The sequence below is a fragment of the Carassius gibelio genome, chromosome A16 (genome assembly GCF_023724105.1).
Source record: "Carassius gibelio isolate Cgi1373 ecotype wild population from Czech Republic chromosome A16, carGib1.2-hapl.c, whole genome shotgun sequence".
NCBI lineage: Eukaryota > Metazoa > Chordata > Actinopteri > Cypriniformes > Cyprinidae > Carassius > Carassius gibelio.
In genome coordinates this window covers 21,571,696-21,594,806 of record NC_068386.1, presented here as the reverse complement: position 1 = coordinate 21,594,806, position 23,111 = coordinate 21,571,696, and the positions used below count along the sequence as shown (strand labels likewise).

At 33.7% G+C, this 23,111-nt stretch overlaps 1 long non-coding RNA gene across 1 annotated transcript; it reads right to left on the bottom strand.

Moving 5' to 3' along the window:
• Positions 1–9,687: 9,687 nt before the first annotated feature.
• On the bottom strand, positions 9,688–20,439 carry LOC128030078 (uncharacterized). The gene is made up of 2 exons (XR_008187793.1): positions 15,653–20,439; positions 9,688–9,840 (listed from the first exon to the last, which is right to left on the bottom strand). It is a non-coding gene; the product is annotated as an uncharacterized LOC128030078 (long non-coding RNA).
• Between the last annotated feature and the right edge of the window lie 2,672 nt (positions 20,440–23,111).

Sequence of the window (23,111 nt, the reverse complement as noted above, 5' to 3'; positions counted from 1 at the left end):
TAATCTCATGGATGTAACAGTAAATCTGTTCAGCTCACAGATGAAGACTAAGCTGTAATGCAAGCAGAACTTTCACAAATGCTTGTAGGTCAATAAAATCATTACAAAACACTTACAAATCATTTAAGGGATTTGATAACACTGTAAAATAATGTCTAATTTGTTAACATTAGCAAATGCATTGATAACACTTTATAATAACTGCACTCATTAGTAAATAGTCAGTTCATGCTTTATAAAGCCTTGTCCCAATATTAATAGTCAGTAGTAAGCAGTTTATAAATACAGCTATAAATAGCTTGTTCTTGGTTTATAAGCACATTTATTAAAAAGGAGAGTAAAGGGTCAGTTATCTTCCTATGAAAAATAAAAAAATAAAAATAAACAAACAACACAGATTGATACAGAACTCAGAAATTTTATTGTGTATTTATGATAAACTCAGCCTGTAAATGAATTCATTCTCCTCCAAGAAGACACAAGTAGTTCACACCAAACTGTTTTAACATGAAGCCATATACTGAAGATGTTAAATTTCGAATGGGTTTAGGATATCTTAAATGGTGTGGCCATAGCGATTTATTAAAGTAACATAAAAAAATACAATAGTTATTTTACTATATCTTTAAAATTTTTAATTCCAACTCTTCGTAATTTTTTATATACGTAGAAGTCATCATTTGAAGGAAGCACAGTAAGTTTCATAGCTTTATCATTTTCTAGAGCCAGCATAAAATTAAAACTATCATAACATATAAATCAAGCTTGCAATTCTTAGTACCAATAGTGGCCACCAGATGGAGCTATAGGATTACTTTTAAATAATTATTGTAGAAACAAGTATGATTTAAATCATTTATAGAAATCTTTCAAAGAAAAATAATATGAATTTTATGTATTTTACTGATAAAATGACCCTCATTTAATTAGAATAACAAGCTGAAGTATTGTGAACCGTATATTAAGAATAATTCTTTATAGGCTTTATGGACAGATACGTTTTGAGTGACTCTTGAAGGTTCAGCACCACATCCTCTTTTACCACTGTTTAAAGAATGTATCTTACAGTACAGGTGCGGATGAATTTTGAATAGCTTGAATGGTTTTGTTGTGGTGATTTTTTGAAATAACAGTAAAAAAGTAACCAGTAAATTTCTTTTATTTTTTTAAAGTGCAGCTTCTAAACACTTCAAAAAATGTACACATAGAAGACAGGTCATTCTGAGGAAATATGCATAGTTTCATGACTATACAACACTATATGGATGATAGAAAATTAAAAAACTATCATACATCTGATGTCACTCTGTCCCTCTGTCACTGTGGGTAATGTGTGTGTGTGTGTGTGTGTGTGTGTGTTTGTGTGTGTGTTAAGTGAATTAGGTGTGAAACTATCAGGGAGCATTTAGTCTCCAGCGCCAACATTTTACAGAACTGCCACTTTCCTGGAGTCTCAGAATTACAATGTGTCAGGTTCTGAGAGATCTAAGATTCCGAAAAATTATTTGATTAGAATACCATGAAGTATTGTGAAATACTAGATATTAAGACTTTATATATATAGGCTTTATGAACAGATTAGAGTGACTTGTGAAGGACCAGCACCACCTCCTCTTGTCTGATGGTTTGAGGAATATATCTTCCAGAATCTGGGATTAAGATTTAGGAGCTCATTTTTATTCCACCTCCTTTCCTGAAAGTCTGTCTTGCAGAATTGACTAAAAATTAATCTTCACATTAATTCCTAATTATTTTGCAATTCTTTTTGTCAGTTCTTCTTGACCTGTTTTTTTCTTCTTTTCTGACCTCATGACCCAGTCAGAATTTTTTGTACAATGGTCAAGTCTTAACTTATCCATTTCTGTATTGCATTTGTGTTTGATATTTCTCATGGGCTTTACAGTTTGAGTTAAAACTCTTTTTTAGCGCATTTCATCTGTAAAAGAAAACATGCCCAATAATTCTGCACACATGAATATAAGGAGTTTTTCTCTTCCAGCTTTCCTGGACTATTGTATAGCACTCATAAATGATTAAATGAAAAATAATGGTAGTTATTAAGATTGATATGGTTTGGAATTGGTAAAATGTCATTGGAAAAAAATCACAATAAAACAATGTTTTAATGTTTAAGTTTGGAATATTAACTGACATGAATGAATGCTATATATATATTGTTCATGTTAACATAATGTTTAGAAATGAAATCTTATTGAGTGTTACTAAAGTTATATATATATATATATATATATATATATATATATATATATATATATATATATATATATATATATATATATATATATATATATATTGTTCTGTGAATGTGATTTTAAAGTCTAGATGATTCGGATTAACCCTTTAACTGCCGCATCCTTTAAAACCTCACTGCCAGAGGGATATTGTGAATGCATGTGCCCGCTGGGCACAGTTTACCTGATGCCACCGGGGTGGCGATGGCATTGGTGGCTTGAGCCCGCCATCGCTGCTTGCAGCTATATTTAGGGCTCAAGCCCAAATGGCGAGAGGCCTATTGTTTTCCTTAGGATTATTTTTTATTATTATTATTATTATTATTTTTTTTTTTTTTCAACGTCTCGGGGGCTTTTGGGGCCCTTAACGTGCTTAAAAAGTCTTGAAAATTGGCACACAGATTAGAACCTGCGGCCATTAGGGCCGGGCAGAGACTGATACACGGGCGTGGCACAGGGGCTCTACAGCGCCCCCTGGAATATGGAGGGCCATATATCATACATTCTTGCTCGTAGACGTATGAAACTCGGTACACATATAAATCTCATCAATCCAAACAACTTTCGTATTGCATATCATAGGCTCCGCCCAACAGGAAGTTGGCTATTTAGGGTTTAGTATTCAAATTTTTCGTCAAAGTTGTGGGGGCTTTTGGGGTCCTTAACATACTCAAAAACTCTTGAAAATTCGCGCACACTTTGGAATCTGTGGCCTTTAGGAGCCTGCAGAGGCTGGGACCCGGGCGTGGCACAGGGGCTCTACGGCGCCCCCTGGAACACAGTCAGAAATGTTGATGTATAGCTCACACATACTTGCACATATTCATATGAAACTCAGTACACATATAGATCTCATCGTGCCGAACAACTTTCGTATTGCATGTCATAGGCTCCACCCAACAGGAAGTCAGCTATTTAGAGTTATGTAAAAAGCGCATGCTCTGGAATTTGAAATACTTGTCATAGGTTTTTTTCTCGATTGCCGCCAAACTCGGTCAACATGATCTCAAGACACTGGGGATGAAAAATTGCCAGGGGATTTTTGATATCTCGAACGGTTTGCTCGTGGCGAGGCGTTGAAATTATGGCAAGAAATTAGAAACAGGAAGTGTCTAATACCATCCACATACATTTCCTGATTTTAATCAAACTTCATCAGATTATTCGTTGTATAATGTCGATCGCATATATGTGACTATTAGGAGTCAAAGTTATAGCGCCACCAACTGGCAGAAGGAAGTGTGTCATTTTCAAATTGATTTGAATTCAGCATCTTATTATTACTCGATTTGCTTCAAACTTCATCAGAATAATGTTAAAACACAGCCGATATAAATCTGCAAGGGGGATATTGATATCTAAAAAATTGTTGCCGTGGCAACATGTCAAACTGGAATACTTCTCAGGTGATTTTGAGGCAAATAACATACTTAGAATTTCACAAAACTCTGAACACACATCAGTATTTCTGATAGGAACTTAAATTGTGAATGGATTTTGGATAGCTTGAATGGTTTTGCCGTGGTGATTTTTTTAAATGACCTTACAAAGGGAATCATTATTGTATTTTTAAATTGCAGCTTCCAAACACGTCAAATATTTTTTTCATACAGATGAAAAAGTCATTCTGAGGAAATATGCATAGTTTCACGACTTTACAACACTTTATGGATAACAGAAAATTAAAAAACCGTCAGACATCTCATCTCACGCTGTCCCTCTGTTTGAGTATATGTGCTTCAGACTTCCATTGTCTGAGAGAAATAGCGCCCCTACAGGTTCAATTCCCGAACTTTTACTTTCACTTTTAAATCGGTTAAAAATACAAACAAATACTTAGATTTAATTCACACTGACAAGCTAAACCAACATATCTGATTATTACCGGTTCAGGGCTCATGGATAAATTATTTCTGGCCAGAGATATGTGAGAAATAGGAGAGATTAATCACCGCTGTGATCACGAGCGTCTGGAGTAAAGAGCTCAGAGAAAACGAATTTATTCCTGTTTTAAAGCTTTTAAAAATAAATTATTACAGCGATATCACACAATCAACCAATTAGAACACACCAAGAGCTAAATTAAGATGTTTTTGAACTGTTTGTGTGAAAATGAAATATTTGTGGCTGCCTATCTGAAATCACCGCCTCCGATCAGCGCGTACAGTGTCCAGCTCAAAACAAACGAATTTATTCTTGTTTAAGAGCTTTTTTAAATAAAATATTACCACAAATGCACACAATAAACCCATTGTAACACAACAAGAGCTAAATGCAGGTGTTTGTGACCTGTTTAAGTGTGCAAGACTATTTGAAAGCGCGACTGGCAGAATAACATGTATCTCTGGAGCTGCAGGATTCTGCCTTTCGTCGTACGAACGAACACATCACAGACAAGATTATTTCAAAATACATAATAGCTTGGCGAATATAAACGAAAACAGCCACGTGAACATAAACTGGATCTACTGGATTTGAATATTAAAGTGACCACATTTACCACTTGTTTCTGTCTTCAATTTTAATCTATATAAAAAAGGAAACTCATTCGACTTGGCTGCTTTTTTAATGTGTGCGTATTTATTTATTTATCTTTTTATACATTTTGTATAATTTCATAGTTTGTGTATTACAATTATAAAAACAAAAATAAAATTAGCCACTCACATAGAAATAGCTTAGGCCTTAACCTTTTTCTGACAGTTTTAGGGATTTTTAAAAATCCTAAAAAAACCTTATTTGTGCTGCAAATAATAATTTCAAACTCATTTGATACTGACCTATGACATCCTGTGACATTATATTTATTTTAATTTACATAATCTCATGGATGTAACAGTAAATCTGTTCAGCTCACAGATCAATACTAAGCTGTAATGCAAGCAGAACTTTCACAAATGCTTATGAGTCATTTAAGGATTTGATAACACTGTAAAATAATGTCTAATTTGTTAACATTAGCAAATTCATTGATAACACTTTATAATAACTGCACTCATTATTAAATAGTCAGTTCATGCTTTATAAAGCCTTGTCCCAATATCAATAGTCAGTAGTAAGCAGTTTATAAATACAGCTATAAATAGCTTGTCCTTGGTTTATAAGCACATTTATTAAAAATGAGAGTAAGTTATCTTCCTATGAAAAATAAAAGATAAAAATAAACAAACAACAACACAGATTGATACAGAACTCAGAAATTTTATTGTGGATTTATGATAAAGCCTGCAAATGAATTCATACTCCTACTCATACTACTCCATACTCCTTTTTCAACATTATGCCTATATACTGAGATGTTAAATTGTGAATGGGTTTAGGATAGCTTAAATGGTGTTGCCATAGAGATTTATTAAAGTAACATAAAAAAATACAATAGTTATTTTACTATATCTTTACAATTTTTCATTCTAAATCTTCATAATTTTTTATATAAGTAGAAGTCCTCATTTGAAGGAAGCACAGTAAGTTTCATAGCTTTATCACTTTCAAGAGCCAGCATAAAATTTAAACTATCATAACTTATAAATCAAGCTTGCAATTCTTAGTACCTATAATGGCCACCAGAGGGAGCTATAGGATTACTTTTAAATAATTATTGTAGAAACGAGTATGATTTAAATCATTTATAGAAATCTTTCAAAAAAAAAATGAATTGTATATATTTTACTGATAAAATGACCCTCACTTAATTAGAATAACAAGCTGAAGTATTTTGAACTGTATATTAAGAATAATTCTTTATAGGCTTTATGGACAGATAACGTTTTGAGTGACTCTTGAAGGTTCAGCACCACATCCTCTTTTACCACTGTTTAAAGAATTAATCTTACAGAATAGGTGTGAATGAATTTTGGATAGCTTGAATGGTTTTGCCGTGATGATTTTTTGAAATAATAGTAAAAAAGGAACCAGTAAATGTCTTTTTATTTTTTTAAAGTGCAGCTTCTAAACACTTAAAAAAAAAAATGTACACATAGAAGACCAGTCATTCTGAGGCATATTTCCTCAGAATGACTGGTCTCATGACCATAGTTTCATGACTATACAACACTGTATGGATGATAGAAAATTAAAAAAAACTATCATACATCTGATGTCACTCAGTCCCACTGTCACTGTGGGTAATGTGTGTGTGTGTGTTAAGTGAATTAGGTGTGAAACTATCAGGGTGCATTTAGTCTCCAGCGCCAACATTTTACAGAACTGCCACTTTCCTGGAGTCTCCAGAATTACTCGGTGTCAGGCTCTGAGAGACTTAAGATTCCAAAAAATGATTTAATTAGAATACCATGAAGTATTGTGAAATACTATATATTAAGTCTTTATATATAGGCTTTATGAACAGATTAGAGTGACTCGTGAAGGACCAGCACCACCTCCTCTTGTTCGATGGTTTGAGGAATATATCTTCCAGAATCCAGGATTAAGATTTAGGAGCTCATTTTTATTCCACCTCCTTTCCTGAAAAGTCTGTCTTGCAGAATTGACTAAAAATTAATCTTCACATTAATTACTAATTATTTTGCAATTCTTTTTGTCAGTTCTTCTTGACCTGCTTTTTTCTTCTTCTTTTCTGACCTCATGACCCAGTCAGTATTTTTTGTACAATGGTCAAGTCTTAACTTATCCATTTCTGTATTGCATTTGTGTTTGATATTTCTCATGGGTATTTCATAATTTTCGACCTTACAGTTTGAGTTAAAAGTCTATTTTAGCGCATTTCATCTGTAAAAGAAAACATGCCTAAAAATTCTGCACACATGAATATAAGGAGTTTTTCTCTTCCAGCTTTCCTGGACTATTGTATAGCACTCATAAATGATTAAATAAAAAATAATGGTAGTTATTAAGATTTATATGGTTAGGAATTGGTAAAATGTGCTTGGAAAAAAATCACAATAAAACAATGTTTTAATGTTTAAGTTTGGAATATTAACTGACGTGAATGAATGCTATATAAATATTGTTCATGTTAACATAATGTTTATGAATGGAATCTTATTGTAAAGTGTTACTAAAGTTATACATATATATTGTTCTGTGAATGTGATTTTAAAGTCTAGATGATTCGGATTAACCCTTTAACTGCCATATCCTTTAAAACCTCACTGCCAGAGGGATATTGTGAATGCATGTGCCCGCTGGGCACAGTTTACCTGATGCCACCGGGGTGGCGATGGCACTGGTGGCTTGAGCCCGCCATCGCTGCTTGCAGCTATATTTAGGGCTCAAGCCCGAAGGGGCGAAGAGCCCTATTGTTCTTCTAAGGATTATTCTTCTTCTTATTATTATTTTTTTTATTTTTTATTAAACCTTCCGGGGGTTTTTGGAGGCCTTAACATGCTCAAAAACTCTTGAAAATTGGCACACACATTGGAATCTGCGGCCATCAGGACGCCACAGAGACTGGGACCCGGGCGTGGCACAGGGGCTCTACAGCGCCCCCTGGAACACCGTCAAAAATCTTGAACCATAGCTCACACACACTTTCATGTATTTATATGAAACTCAGTACACTTATAGATCTCATTGAGCCGAACAACTTTCGCACTCTATGTCATAGGCTCCGCCCAACAGGAAGTCAGCTATTTAGGGCTGTTTATAAAAAGCATGCTCTGGAATTTGATATACTTGTCATAGGTCTTTTACTTGATTGCCACCAAACTCGGTCAACATGATCTCAAGACATTGGGGATGGAAAATTGCGAGGGGATTTTTGATATCTCGAACGGTTTGCCCGTGGCGAGGCGTTGAAATTATGGCGAGAAATGAGAAACAGGAAATGTCTAATAACATCCACATACATTTCCTGAATTTGATCAAACTTCATTGGTTTGTTCGTTGTATGATACTGATCGTATATATGTGACTATTAAGAGTCAACATTATAGCGCCACCAACTGGCAGCAGGAAGTGTGTCATTTTCCAAATGCTTTGAATTCAGCATCTTATTTTTACTCTATTTACTTAAAACTTCATCAGAATAATGACAAAACACGGCCGATGTAAATCTGTTGTGGGGATATTGATATCTGATATAGTGTTGCCATGGCAACGTGTCAAACTTGAATGTTCTGTTGTGGTGAGTTTGAGGCAGACAACAAGCTCAGATTTACATGAAACTCAAAACACATATCAGTATTAGTGATAGCTAGACAATGGCAAAAGCTTTTAAAAGGGCGTGAAGGAGGCACTCTATAGCGCCACCTTTTGTCAAAAGTGGGGGGGTGACTTTTAGCTACAGACACCAAACTTGGTACATAAATTGTTCTTTTCAAGACGGACAACTTTCTAATTCACAGTCATCAGCTACGACCAACAGGAAGTCGGCTATTTTGATTTGAATATTTAAATTGAGCTCTGATTTAATGCATACTCCTCACAGGAAATGTTCACTATACTCACCAAACTTTGTCTACATGTTGAAAAAACATTGAGGAACTTAAATTGCGAACGGATTTTGGTTAGCTTGAACGGTTTTGTCGTGGTGATTTTTTGAAATGACAGTAAAAAGGGAATCATTAATTGTCTTGTATTTTTAAATTGCAGCTTCCAAACACTTAAAAAAAAAAATCATACAGAGATCAAATCATTCTGAGGACATATGCATAGTTTCATGACTTTACAACACTGTATGACTAAAAGAAAATAAAAAAACTGTCAGACATCTCAACTCACTCTGTCCCTCTGTTTGAGGAATGTATGTGTGCTGACTGAGTGTGTGTGTGTGTGTCTGTAAGTGGGGGATGGGCATGAGCTGAGTGGCAGACACAATGAGAGAGAGAAAGAGAGAGAGAGAGAGAGAGAGAGAGAGACTTAATCATCTCTTTAATCACCAGAAAAAAAATGTATTTTAAATTGTTATTTTTTGTTGCTTTTGCTAACATTGCTGTTTTCATTACAGCTTAAGAAATCTCTTAGGCCTTATCCTTTTCTGACAGTTTCAGGAATTAAAAACAAAATTCTAAAAATACTTATTTGTGCTGCAAATAATAATTTCAATCTCATTTGATACTGACCTATTCCATCCTGTGACATGACATTTATCTTAATTTACATAATCTCATGGATGTAACAGTAAAACTGTTCAGTTCACAGATCAAGACTAAGCTGTAATGCAAGCAGAACTTTAACAAATGCTTATAAGTCATTAAAGGATTTTATAACACTGTAAAATAATGTCTAATTTGTTAACATTAGTAAATGCATTGGTAACACTTTATAATAACTGCACTCATTAGTAAATAGTCAGTTCATGCTTTATAAAGTCTTGTCCCAACTTAAATAGTCATTAATAAGCAGCTTATAAATACAGCTATAAATAGCTTGATCTTGGTTTATAAGCACATTTATTAAAAAGGAGAGTAAAGGGTCAGTTATCTTCCTATGAAAAATAAAAAAATGAAAATAAACAAACAACAACACAGATTGATACAGAACTCAGAAATTTTATTGTGGATTTATGATAAACTCAGCCTGTAAATGAATCATACTCCTCCAAGAAGACACAAGTAGTTCACACCAAACTTTTTCAACATGATGCCAATATACTGAAGATGTTAAATTGCGAATGGGTTTAGGATACCTTAAATGGTGTGGCCATACCGATTTATTAAAGTAACATAAAAAAATACAATAGTTATTTTACTATATCTTTAACATTCTTCATTCCAACTCTTCATAATTTTTTATATACGTAGAAGTCATCATTTGAAAGAAGCACAGCAGGTTTCATAGCTTTATCATTTTCAAGAGCCAGCTTAAAATTTAAACTATCATAACATATAAATCAAGCTTGCAATTCTTAGTACCAATAATGACCACCAGATGGAGCTATAGGATTACTTTTAAATAATTATTGTAGAAACAAGTATGATTTAAATCATTTATAGAAATCTTTCAAAGAAAAATAATATGTATTTTACTGATAAAATGACCCTCACTTAATTAGAATAATATGCTGAAGTATTGTGAAATACTGTGTATTAAGAATAATTCTTTATAGGCTTTATGGACAGATAAGTTTGGAGTGACTCTTGAAGGATCAGCACCACATCCTCTTTTACCACTGTTTAAAGAATTTATCTTACAGAACAGGTGTGAATTAATTTTGGATAGCTTGAATGGTTTTGTCATGGTGATTTTTTGAAATAACAGTAAAAAAGGAACCAGTAAATGTCTTTTATTTTTTTAAGTGCAAGTTCTAAACAATTCAACAAAATGTACTCATAGAAGACAAGTCATGCTGAGGAAATATGCATAGTTTCATGACTATACAACACTATATGGATGATAGAAAATTAAAAAACTACCATACATCTGATGTCACTCTGTCCCTCTGGGTAATGTGTATGTGTGTGTGTGTGTTTGTGTGAATGTGTGGGAGAGGGGATGGGCTTGGTGTCAGAGAGAGAGAGAGAGAGAGAGAGAGAGAGGGAGACTTAATCATCTCTTTAATCACCAGCAGAAAAAAAAGCAATTTTGTGTTGTTGTTTTTTCATCATTACAGCTTAAAAAATATCTTAGGCCTCAACATCAACTGTTGCTAGCCTACTCCCAAAATTAATAGTCATTAGTAAGCATTTTATAAATACAGCTATAATTAAATTGTTCATGGTTTATATGCACATTTATTTTGAGGAGATTAAAGGCTGTAATCTTCCTAAACATTTTGTAAAAAAAATAAAAATAAAAAAATAAACAAACACAGAACTCAGAAACATTTATTTCAAGATGCAATAAAAGAAAACTGTACACTATATATATATATATATATATATATATATATATATATATATATATATATATATATATATATATATATATATATATATACAATTGCATAAGTTTATATTTAATTTTTTTTATCAAGTGTACAGCTAATAATAATAATAATAATAGTAATGCATTTTATTTAAGGCGCCTTTCAAACCACTCAAGGTCACCGTACATCAAGTAACAACAGTAACAATATTAAAACAAAAAATAACAGCAAATAACAATGTCAGTAAAAAACCACAATAATATTAGAATAGCACAACATATTGTGGAATACTATATTAAGACTTTATATATAGGCTTTATGAACAGATAGGTTTTGAGAGATTCTTGAAGTACTAGCATCACCTCCTCTTGTATGATGGTTTGAGGAATATATTTTCCAGATAGTACCGCCGCTCCCTATATGCAGAATACGCAGTCTTCGTAGGGCACCAACTCCCAGAGGGGGCACCATCCCAGTAGCTCAAAAAAAATAAAACATGCGCCATTCTCCCATCCGCGCTCGCGACCGCTCTGACATTTGCGGATGAATGTTCGTAATTGATGGATGGACATCTATGCCCGGGTAAAAGACATCAGCAATCCGGCACAGAGAAAAGAAAAATAAAGTAAAAAAACAAAACAAAAACAGGCATAACCGGATTAACCCTTTAACTGCCATATCCCTTAAAATTTGATTGCCAGTGGGTTACTGTAAATGCTTATGCCCGCTGGGCACAGTTTTCCCGATGCCACCGGGGTGGTGTTGCACTGACGGCTTGAGCCCGCCATCGCTGCTTGCAGCTATATTTAGGGCTCAAGCCCAAAGGGCGAGAGGCCTATTGTTTTCCTTAGGATTATTTTTTATTATTATTATTATTATTATTATTATTATTATTTTTTTCCAACGTCTCGGGGGCTTTTGGGGCCCTTAACGTGCTTAAAAAGTCTTGAAAATTGGCACACAGATTGGAACCTGCGGCCATTAGGGCCGGGCAGAGACTGATACACGGGCGTGGCACAGGGGCTCTACAGCGCCCCCTGGAATATGGAGGGCCATATATCATACATTCTTGCTCGTAGACGAATGAAACTCGGTACACACATAAATCTCATCAATCCAAACAACTTTTGTATTGCATATCATAGGCTCCGCCCAACAGGAAGTTGGCTATTTAGGGTTTAGTATTCAAATTTTTCGTCAAAGTTGTGGGGGCTTTTGGGGTCCTTAACATACTCAAAAACTCTTGAAAATTTGCGCACACTTTGGAATCTGTGGCCTTTAGGAGCCTGCAGAGGCTGGGACCCGGGCGTGGCACAGGGGCTCTACGGCGCCCCCTGGAACACAGTCAGAAATTTTGATGTATAGCTCACACATACTTGCACATATTCATATGAAACTCAGTACACTTATAGATCTCATCGTGCCGAACAACTTTCGTATTGCATGTCATAGGCTCCACCCAACAGGAAGTCAGCTATTTAGAGTTATGTAAAAAGCGCATGCTCTGGAATTTGAAATACTTGTCATAGGTTTTTTTCTCAATTGCCGCCAAACTTGGTCAACATGATCTCAAGACACTGGGGATGAAAAATTGCCAGGGGATTTTTGATATCTCGAACGGTTTGCTCGTGGCGAGGCGTTAAAATTATGGCGAGAAATGAGAAACAGGAAGTGTCTAATACCGTCCACATAAATTTCCTGATTTTAATCAAACTTCATCAGATTATTCGTTGTATGATGTCGATCGCATATATGTGACTATTAGGAGTCAAAGTTATAGCGCCACCAACTGGCAGAAGGAAGTGTGTTATTTTCAAAATGATTTGAATTCAGCATCTTATTATTACTCGATTTGCTTCAAACTTCATCAGAATAATGTTAAAACACAGCCGATATAAATCTGCAAGGGGGATATTGATATCTAAAAAATTGTTGGCGTGGCAACATGTCAAACTGGAATACTTCTCAGGTGATTTTGAGGCAAATAACATACTTAGAATTTCACAAAACTCTGAACACACATCAGTATTTATGATAACTAGACACTGGCAAAAGTTCATAAGAGGGCGTGGAAGAGGCACTCTATAGCGCCACCTTTTGTCAATAGTGGGGGGGTTAGTTTTAGCTACAGACACCAAACTCGGTACAAAAATTGTTCTTATCAAGACGGACAACTTTCTAATTCACAGTCATCAGCTACGATCAACAGGAAGTCTGCTATTTTGATTTGAATGTGGATTTTTTTTTACATTTAGCTGTGAATTAATGCATACTGCTCAGAGGAGAGTAACACTATACACACCAAACTTTGTCTACATGATGCCAAAACATTTTAAACAACTTAAATTGCCAAAGGATTTTGGATAGCTTGAACGGTTTTGTCGTGGTGATTTTTTTAAATGACAGTAAAAATGGAATTATTAATTGTCCTGCATTTTTAAATTCCAAACACTTCAAAACCTTTTTTCATACAAAAAAAAAGTCATTCTGAGTAAATATGGATAGTTTCACGACTTTACAACACTGTATGGATAACAGAAAATTAAAAAACTGTCAGACATCTCATCTCACTCTGTCCATCTGTTTGAGTATTATGTGCTGAGACTTACATTGTCTGAGAGAAAATGCGCCCCTACAGGTTCAATTCCTTAAAGGGAAATTCGACTGAAAGGGAGGAGACTCTCTTTTAGTTTCATTTTTAAATCGGTTAAAATACAAAATAATACTTGGATTTAATTCACACTGACAAGCTAAACCAACATATATGATTATTACCGGGTCAGGGCTCATTAATAATTGATGTGTGGTCAGTGATACGTGAGAAACACGAGAGATGAATCACCGCTCTGAGCATGAGCGTGTGGAATGACGAGCTCAGAAAAACGAGTTTATTTTTGTTTTATAGCTTTAACAAATAAAATATTAAAGCGATATCACACAATTCACCAATTAGAACACACCAAGAGCTAAATTCAGATGTTTTTGAACTGTTTGTGTGAAAATGATATATTCGCGGCTGCCTATCTGAAATCACTGCCTCCGATCAGCGCGCACAGTGTCACAAGTTCAAAACTAACGAATTTATTCTTGTTTAAGAGCTTTTTAAAATAAAATATTGCCATAAATGCACACAATACACCCATTATAACACAAGAGCTAAATGCAGGTGTTTGTGACCCGTTTAAGTGTGCAAGACTATTTGAAAACGCGACTGGCAGAATATCTCTCGAGCTGCAGGATTCTGCTTTTCGTCGTACGAACGAACACATCAAGGATTATTAAAAAGATTATTTCAAAATACATAATAGCTTGGCGAATATAAACGAAAACAGCCACGTGGACATAAACTGTTAAGAAATAAATCTGAAGTGGATCTACTGGATTTGAATATTAAGTGACCGCATATACCAGCTGCTTCTGTCTTCAATTTTAATCTATATAAAAAATTAAACTCATTCATCTTGGCTGCTTTTTTAATATGTGTACGTATTTATTTATTATTTTGCTCTAACAAGACTTAATCTATATTTAATTAAATCAATTACATTTTATTTTACATTTGATTTGTCCATTTCTGCATCTAAACGCCTAAAAACCTAAAACATGCTCTATTATACTATTGTTAGCAATTTCTTTATCGTCCAATTTATCTGGTGTACACTTTTATTTTCATAATAAACTTGTTTGTTAGATTATACACAGTTACAGTGGTCTATAATAAATATTGACAGGTTTTATTCAAGCTGTTTAGAATGATTGCAGTAGGCTAATTTTTTTAAATGTAAATCCAAAAAAAAAAAAAAAAAAAAAGTTTAAATAAATAAAAAACATTGGAAAAGAATAACTGTTGTACTTTTTTATACATTTTGTATAATTTTATAGTTTATGCATTATAGTTATAAAAACAAATAAATTTAGCCACTCACATAGAAATCTTAGGCCTTATCCTTTTTTGACAGTTTTAGGGATTTTTTAAAATCCTAAAAAACCTTATTTGTGCTGCAAATAATAATTTCAAATTAATTTGATACTGACCTCTGACATCCTGTGACATGATATTTATTTGAATTTACATAATTTCATGGATGTAACAGTAAATCTGTTCAGCTCACAGATCAAGACTAAGCTGTAATGCAAGCAGAACTTTCACAAATGCTTGTAGGTCAATAAAATCATTACAAAACATTTACAAATCATTTAAGGGATTTGATAACACTGTAAAATAATGTCTAATTTGTTAACATTAGCAAATGCATTGATAACACTTTATAATAACTGCACTCATTAGTAAATAGTCAGTTCATTCTTTATAAAGCCTTGTCCCAATATTAATAGTCAGTAGTAAGCAGTTTATAAATACAGCTATAAATAGCTTGTTCTTGGTTTATAAGCACATTTATTAAAAAGGAGAGTAAAGGGTCAGTTATCTTCCTATGAAAAATAAATAAAATAAAAATAAACAAACAACAACACAGATTGATACAGAACTCAGAAATGTTATTGTGGATTTATGATAAACTCAGCCTGTAAATGAATTAATTCTCCTCCAAGAAGACACAAGTAGTTCACACCAAACTGTTTTAACATGAAGCCATATACTGAAGATGTTAAATTTCAAATGGGTTTAGGATACCTTAAATGGTGTGGCCATAGCGATTTATTAAAGTAACATAAAAAAATACAATAGTTATTTTACTATATCTTTAAAATGTTTAATTCCAACTATTCATAATTTTTTATATACGTAGAAGTCATCATTTGAAGGAAGCACAGTAAGTTTCATAGCTTTATCATTTTCAAGAGCCAGCATAAAATTAAAACTATCATAACTTATAAATCAAGCTGGCAATTCTTAGTACCAATAATGGCCACCAGATGGAGCTATAGGATTACTTTTAAATAATTATTGTAGAAACAAGTATGATTTAAATCATTTATAGAAATCTTTCAAAGAAAAATAATATGAATTTTATGTATTTTACTGATAAAATGACCCTCACTTAATTAGAAAAACAAGCTGAAGTATTGTGAACCGTATATTAAGAATAATTCTTTATAGGCTTTATGGACAGATACGTTTTCAGAGACTCTTGAAGGATCAACACCACATCCTCTTTTACCACTGTTTAAAGAATTTATCTTACAGAAGAGGTGCGAATGAATTTTGGATAGCTTGAATGGTTTGTCGTGGTGATTTTTCTTTTTAAATAACAGTAAAAAAGTAACCAGTGAATGTATTTTATTTTTTTAAAGTGCAGCTTATAAATGCTTCAAAAAAATGTACACATAGAAGACAAGTCATTCTGAGGAAATATGCATAGTTTCATGACTATACAACACTATATGGATGATAGAAAATTAAAAAACTATCATACATCTGATGTCACTCTGTCCCTCTGTCACTGTGGGTAATGTGTGTGTGTGTGTGTGTGTGTTAAATGAATTAGGTGTGAAACTATCAGGGAGCATTTAGTCTCCAGCGCCAACATTTTACAGAACTGACACTTTCCTGGAGTCTCAGAATTACAATGTGCCAGGTTCTGAGAGATCTAAGATTCCAAAAAATGATTGAATTAGAATACCATGAAGTATTGTGAAATACTATATATTAAGACTTTATATATAGGCTTAATTAACAGATTAGAGTGACTCGTGAAGGACCAGCAGCACCTCCTCTTGTCCGATGGTTTGAGGAATATATCTTCCAGAATCCGGGATTAAGATTTAGGAGCTCATTTTTATTCCACCTCCTTTCCTGAAAGTCTGTCTTGCAGAATTGACTAAAAATTAATCTTCACATTAATTCCTAATTATTTTGCAATTCTTTTTGTCAGTTCTTCTTGACCTGTTTTTTTCTTCTTCTTTTCTGACCTCATGACCCAGTCAGCATTTTTTTGTACAATGGTCAAGTCTTAACTTATCCATTTCTGTATTGCATGTGTGTTTGATATTTATCATGGGTATTTCATAATTTTCGAATTTACAGTTTGAGTTAAAACTCTTTTTTTAGCGCATTTCATCTGTAAAAGAAAACATGCCTAATAATTCTGCACACATGAATATAAGGAGTTTTTCTCTTCCAGCTTTCCTGGACTATTGTATAGCACTCATAAATGATTAAATGAAAAATAATGGTAGTTATTAAGATTGATATGGTTTGGAATTGGTCAAATGTGCTTGGAAAAAAAATCACAATAAAACAATGTTTTAATGTTTAATTTTGGAATATGAACTGACATGAATGAATGTTATATAAATATTGTTCATATTAACATAATGTTTATAAATGAAATCTTATTGTAAAGTGTTACTAAAGTTAAATATACATTGTTCTGTGAATGTGATTTTAAAGTCTAGATGATTCGGATTAACCCTTTATCTGGCGTATCCTTTAAAACCTCACTGCCAGAGGGATATTGTGAATGCATGTGCCCGCTGGGCACAGTTTACCTGATGCCACCGGGGTGGCGATGGCATTGGTGGCTTGAGCCCGTCATCGCTGCTTGCAGCTATATTTATTATTTATTCTTCTAATTTTTTTCCAAGGTTTCGGGGGCTTTTGGGGTCCTTAACATGCTTAAAAAGTCTTGAAAATTGGCACACACATTGGAACCTGCGGCCATTAGGGCCGGGCAGAGACTGATACACGGGCGTGGCACAGGGGCTCTACAGCGCCCCCTGGAATACTGAGGGCCATATATCATACATACTTGCACGTAGACACACGAAACTCGGTACACATGTAGATCTCATCAAACCAAGCAACTTTCGTACTGCATGTCATAGGCTCCGCCCAACAGGAAGTTGGCTATTTTGGGTTTAGTAGTCATATTTTTCGTCAAAGTTGTGGGGGCTTTTGGGGTCCTTAACATACTCAAAAACTCTTGAAAATTTGCACACACTTTGGAATCTGTGGCCATTAGGAGCCTGCAGAAGCTGGGACCCGGGCGTGGCACAGGGGCTCTACGGCGCCCCCTGGATCACAGTCAGAAATGTTGATGTATAGCTCACACATACTTGCCAATATTCATATGAAACTCAGTACACATATAGATCTCACTGTGCCGAACAACTTTCGTATTGAATATCATAGGCTCCGCCCAACAGGAAGTCAGCTATTTAGAGTTATGTAAAAAGCGCATGCTCTGGAATTTGAAATACTTGTCATAGGTTTTTTACTCGATTGCCGCCAAACTCGGTCAACATGATCTCAAGACATTGGGGATGAAAAATTGCCAGGGGATTTTTGATATCTCGAACGGTTTGCTCATGGCGAGGCTTTGAAATTATGGCGAGAAATGAGAAACAGGAAGTGTCTAATACCATCCACATACATTTCCTAATTTTAATCAAACTTCATCAGATTATTCATTGTATGATGTCGATCGCATATATGTGACTATTAGGAGTCAAAGTTATAGCGCCACCAAGTGGCAGCAGGAAGTGTGTCATTTTCAAAATGCTTTGAATTCAGCATCTTATTTTTACTCGATTTGCTTCAAACTTCATCAGAATAATGTTAAAACACAGCCGATATAAATCTGCTGGGGGGATATTGATATCTAAAAATATTGTTGCCGTGGCAACATGTCAAACTGGAATACTTCTCAGGTGATTTTGAGGCATATAACATACTTAGAATTTCATCAAACTCAGAACACATATCAGTATTAGTGACAGCTAGACACTGGCAAAATTTCATAAGAGGGCGTGGAAGAGGCACTCTATAGCGCCACCTTTTGTCAAAAGTGGGGGGGTTAGTTTTAGCTACAGACACCAAACTCAGTACAAAAATTGTTCTTATCAAGACGGACAACTTTCTAATTCACAGTCATCAGCTACGACCAACAGGAAGTCGGCTATTTTGATTTGAATGTAGATTGTTTTTTACATTTAGCTGTGAATTAATGCTTACTGCTCAGAGGAGAGTAACACTATACACACCAAACTTGGTGTACATGTTGAAAAAACATTGAGGAACTTAAATTGTGAATGGGTTTTGGATAGCTTGGATGGTTTTGTCGTGGGGATTTTTTTAAATGACAATAAAGATGGAATTATTAATTTTCCTGCATTTTTAAATTCCAAACACTTCAAAACATTTTTTCATACAGAAATAAAGTTATTCTGAGTAAATATGCATAGTTTCATGACTTTACAACACTGTATGGATAACAGAAAATTAAAAAACTGTCAGACATCTCATATCACTCTGTCCCTCTGTTTGAGTGTGTGTGCTTAGACTTCCATTGTCTGAGAGAAATAGCGCCCCTACAGGTGCAGTTACCGGACTAAAAAAGGGAGGAGACTGTCTTTTTGTTTCACTTTTAAATCGGTTAAAATACAAATAAATACTTGGATTTAATTCACACTGACAAGCTAAACCAACATATATGATTATTATCAGGTCAGGGCTCATTAATAATTGATGTGTGGTCAGTGATACGTGAGAAACACGAGAGATGAATCACCGCTCTGAGCACCAGCGTGTGGAATGATGAGCTCAGAAAAAAACGAGTTTATTCTTGTTTTATAGCTATTTAAAATAAAGTATTGCAGCGATATCACACAATTCACCAATTAGAGCACACCAAGAGCTAAATTAAAATGTTTTTGAACTGTTTGTGTGAAAATGAAATATTTGCGGCTGCCTATCTGAAATCACCGCCTCCGATCAGCGCGCACAGTGTCACAAGTTCAAAACTAACGAATTTATTCTTGTTTAAGAGCTTTTCAAAATAAATTATTGCCATAAATGCACACAATACATCCATTATAACACAACACGAGCTAAATGCAGGTGTTTGTGACCCGTTTAAGTGTGCAAGACTATTTGAAAGCGCGACTGGCAGAATAACATATATCTCTCGAGCTGCAGGATTCTGCCTTTCGTCTTAAGAACGAACATCACGGACAAGATTATTTCAAAATACATAATAGCTCGGCGAATATAAACGAAAACAGCCACGTGAACATAAACTGTTGAGAAATAAATCTGAAGTGGATCTACTGGATTTTAATATTAAGTGACCGCATATACCAGCTGCTTCTGTCTTCACTTTTAATCTATATAAAAAATTAAACTCATTCATCTTGGCTGCTTTTTTAATGTGTGTACGTATTTATTTATTATTTTGCTCTAACAAGACTTAATCTATATTTAATTAAATCAATTACATTTGATTTTACATTAAATTTTTCCATTTCTGCCTCTAAACGCCTAAAAACCTAAAACATGCTCTATTATACTATTGTTAGCAATTTCTTTATCGTCCAATTTATCTGGTGTACACGCTTTTATTTTCATAATAAACTCGTTTGTTAGATTATACACAGTTATAGTGGTCTATAATGAATATTGACAGGTTTTATTCAAGCTGTTTAGAATGATTGCCGTAGGCAAATTTTAAAAAATGTAAACCCCCCCCCCAAAAAAAAAAAATTGTAAATAAATAAAAAACATTGGAAAAGAATAACTTGTACTTTTTTATACATTTTGTATAGTTTCATAGTTTATGCATTATAGTTATAAAAACAAACAAATTTAGCCACTCACATAGAAATCTTAGGCCTTATCCTTTTCTGACAGTTTTAGGGATTTTTAAAAATCCTAAAAAACCTTATTGGTGCTGCAAATAATAATTTCAAACTAATTTGATACTGACCTCTGACATCCTGTGACATGATATTTATTTGAATTTACATAATCTCATGGATGTAACAGTAAATCTGTTCAGCTCACAGATCAATACTAAGCTGTAATGCAAGCAGAACTTTCACAAATGCTTCTAGGTCAATAAAATCATTACAAAACACTTACAAATCATTTAAGGGATTTGATAACACTGTAAAATAATGTCTAATTTGTTAACATTAGCAAATGCATTGATAACACTTTATAATAACTGCACTCATTAGTAAATAGTCAGTTCATGCTTCATAAAGCCTTGTCCCAATATTAATAGTCAGTAGTAAGCAGTTTATAAATACAGCTATAAATAGCTCATTTATTAAAAAGGAGAGTGAAGGGTCAGTTATCTTCCTATGAAAAATAAAAAAAATAAAAATAAACAAACAACAACACTGATTGATACAGAACTCAGAAATGTTATTGTGGATTTATGATAAACTCAGCCTGTAAATGAATTCATTCTCCTCCAAGAAGACACAAGTAGTTCACACCAAACTTTTTTAACATGAAGCCATATACTGAAGATGTTAAATTGCGAATGGGTTTAGGATACCTTAAATGGTGTGGCCATAGAGATTTATTAAAGTAACATAAAAAAATACCATAGTTATTTTACTATATCTTTAAAATTTTTAATTCCAACTCTTCATAAATTTTTATATACCTAGAAGTCATCATTTGAAGGAAGCACAGTAAGTTTCATAGCTTTATCATTTTCAAGAGCCAGCATAAAATTAAAACTATCATAACATATAAATCAAGCTTGCAATTCTTAGTACCAATAATGGCCACCAGATGGAGATATAGGATCACTTTTAAATAATTATTGTAGAAATAAGTATGATTTAAACCATTTATAGAAATCTTTCAAAGAAAAATAATATGAATTTTATGTATTTTACTGATAAAATGACCCTCACTTAATTAGAATAACAAGCTGAAGTATTGTGAACTGTATATTAAGAATAATTCTTTATAGGCTTTATGGACAGATACGTTTTGAGTGACTCTTGAAGGTTCAGCACCACATCCTCTTTTACCACTGTTTAAAGAATGTATCTTACAGTACAGGTGCGGATGAATTTTGAATAGCTTGAATGGTTTTGTCGTGGTGATTTTTTGAAATAACAGTAAAAAAGTAACCAGTAAATGTCTTTTATTTTTTTAAGTGCAGCTTCTAAACACTTCAAAAAAATGTACACATAGAAGACAAGTCATTCTGAGGAAATATGCATAGTTTAATGACTATACAACACTATATGGATGATAGAAAATTAAAAAACTATCATACATCTGATGTCACTCTGTCCCTCTGTCACTGTGGGTAATGTGTGTGTGTGTGTGTGTGTTTGTGTGTGTGTGTGTGTGTGTGTGTGTGTGTTAAGTGAATTAGGTGTGAAACTATCAGGGAGCATTTAGTCTCCAGTGCCAACATTTTACAGAACTGCCACTTTCCTGGAGTCTCAGAATTACAATGTGTCAGGTTCTGAGAAATCAAAGATTCCAAAAAAATGATTTAATTAGAATACCATGAAGTATTGTGAAATACTATATATTAAGACTTTATATATATGCTTTATGAACAGATTTGAGTGACTCGTGAAGGACCAGCACCACCTCCTCTTGTCCGATGGTTTGAGGAATATATCTTCCAGAATCCGGGATTAAGATTTAGGAGCTCATTTTTATTCCACCTCCTTTCCTGAAAGTCTGTCTTGCAGAATTGACTAAAAATGAATCTTCACATTAATTCCTAATTATTTTGCAATTATTTTTGTCAGTTCTTCTTGACCTGTTTTTTTTTTCTTCTTCTTCTTTTCTGACCTCATGACCCAGTCAGCATTTTTGTACAATGGTCAAGTCTTAACTTATCCATTTCTGTATTGCATTTGTGTTTGATATTTCTCATGGGTATTTAATAATTTTCGACTTTGAGTTAAAACAGTTTGAGTTAAAACTCTTTTTTAGCGCATTTCATCTGTAAAAGAAAACATGCCTAATGATTCTGCACACATGAATATAAGGAGTTTTTCTCTTCCAGCTTTCCTGGACTATTGCATAGCACTTATAAATGATTAAATAAAAAATAATGGTAGTTATTAAGATTGATATGGTTTGGAATTTGTAAAATGTGCTTGGAAAAAAATCACAATAAAACAATGTTTTAATGTTTAAGTTTGGAATATTAACTGACATAAATTAATGCTATATAAATATTGTTCATGTTAACATAATGTTTATAAATGAAATCTTATTGTAAAGTGTTATTAAATATATATATATATGTTTGGGGAATATATATGTATATTGTTCTGTGAATGTGATTTTAAAGTCTAGATAATTCGGATTAACCCTTTAACCGCCATATTCTTTAAAACCTCACTGCCAGAGGGATATTGTG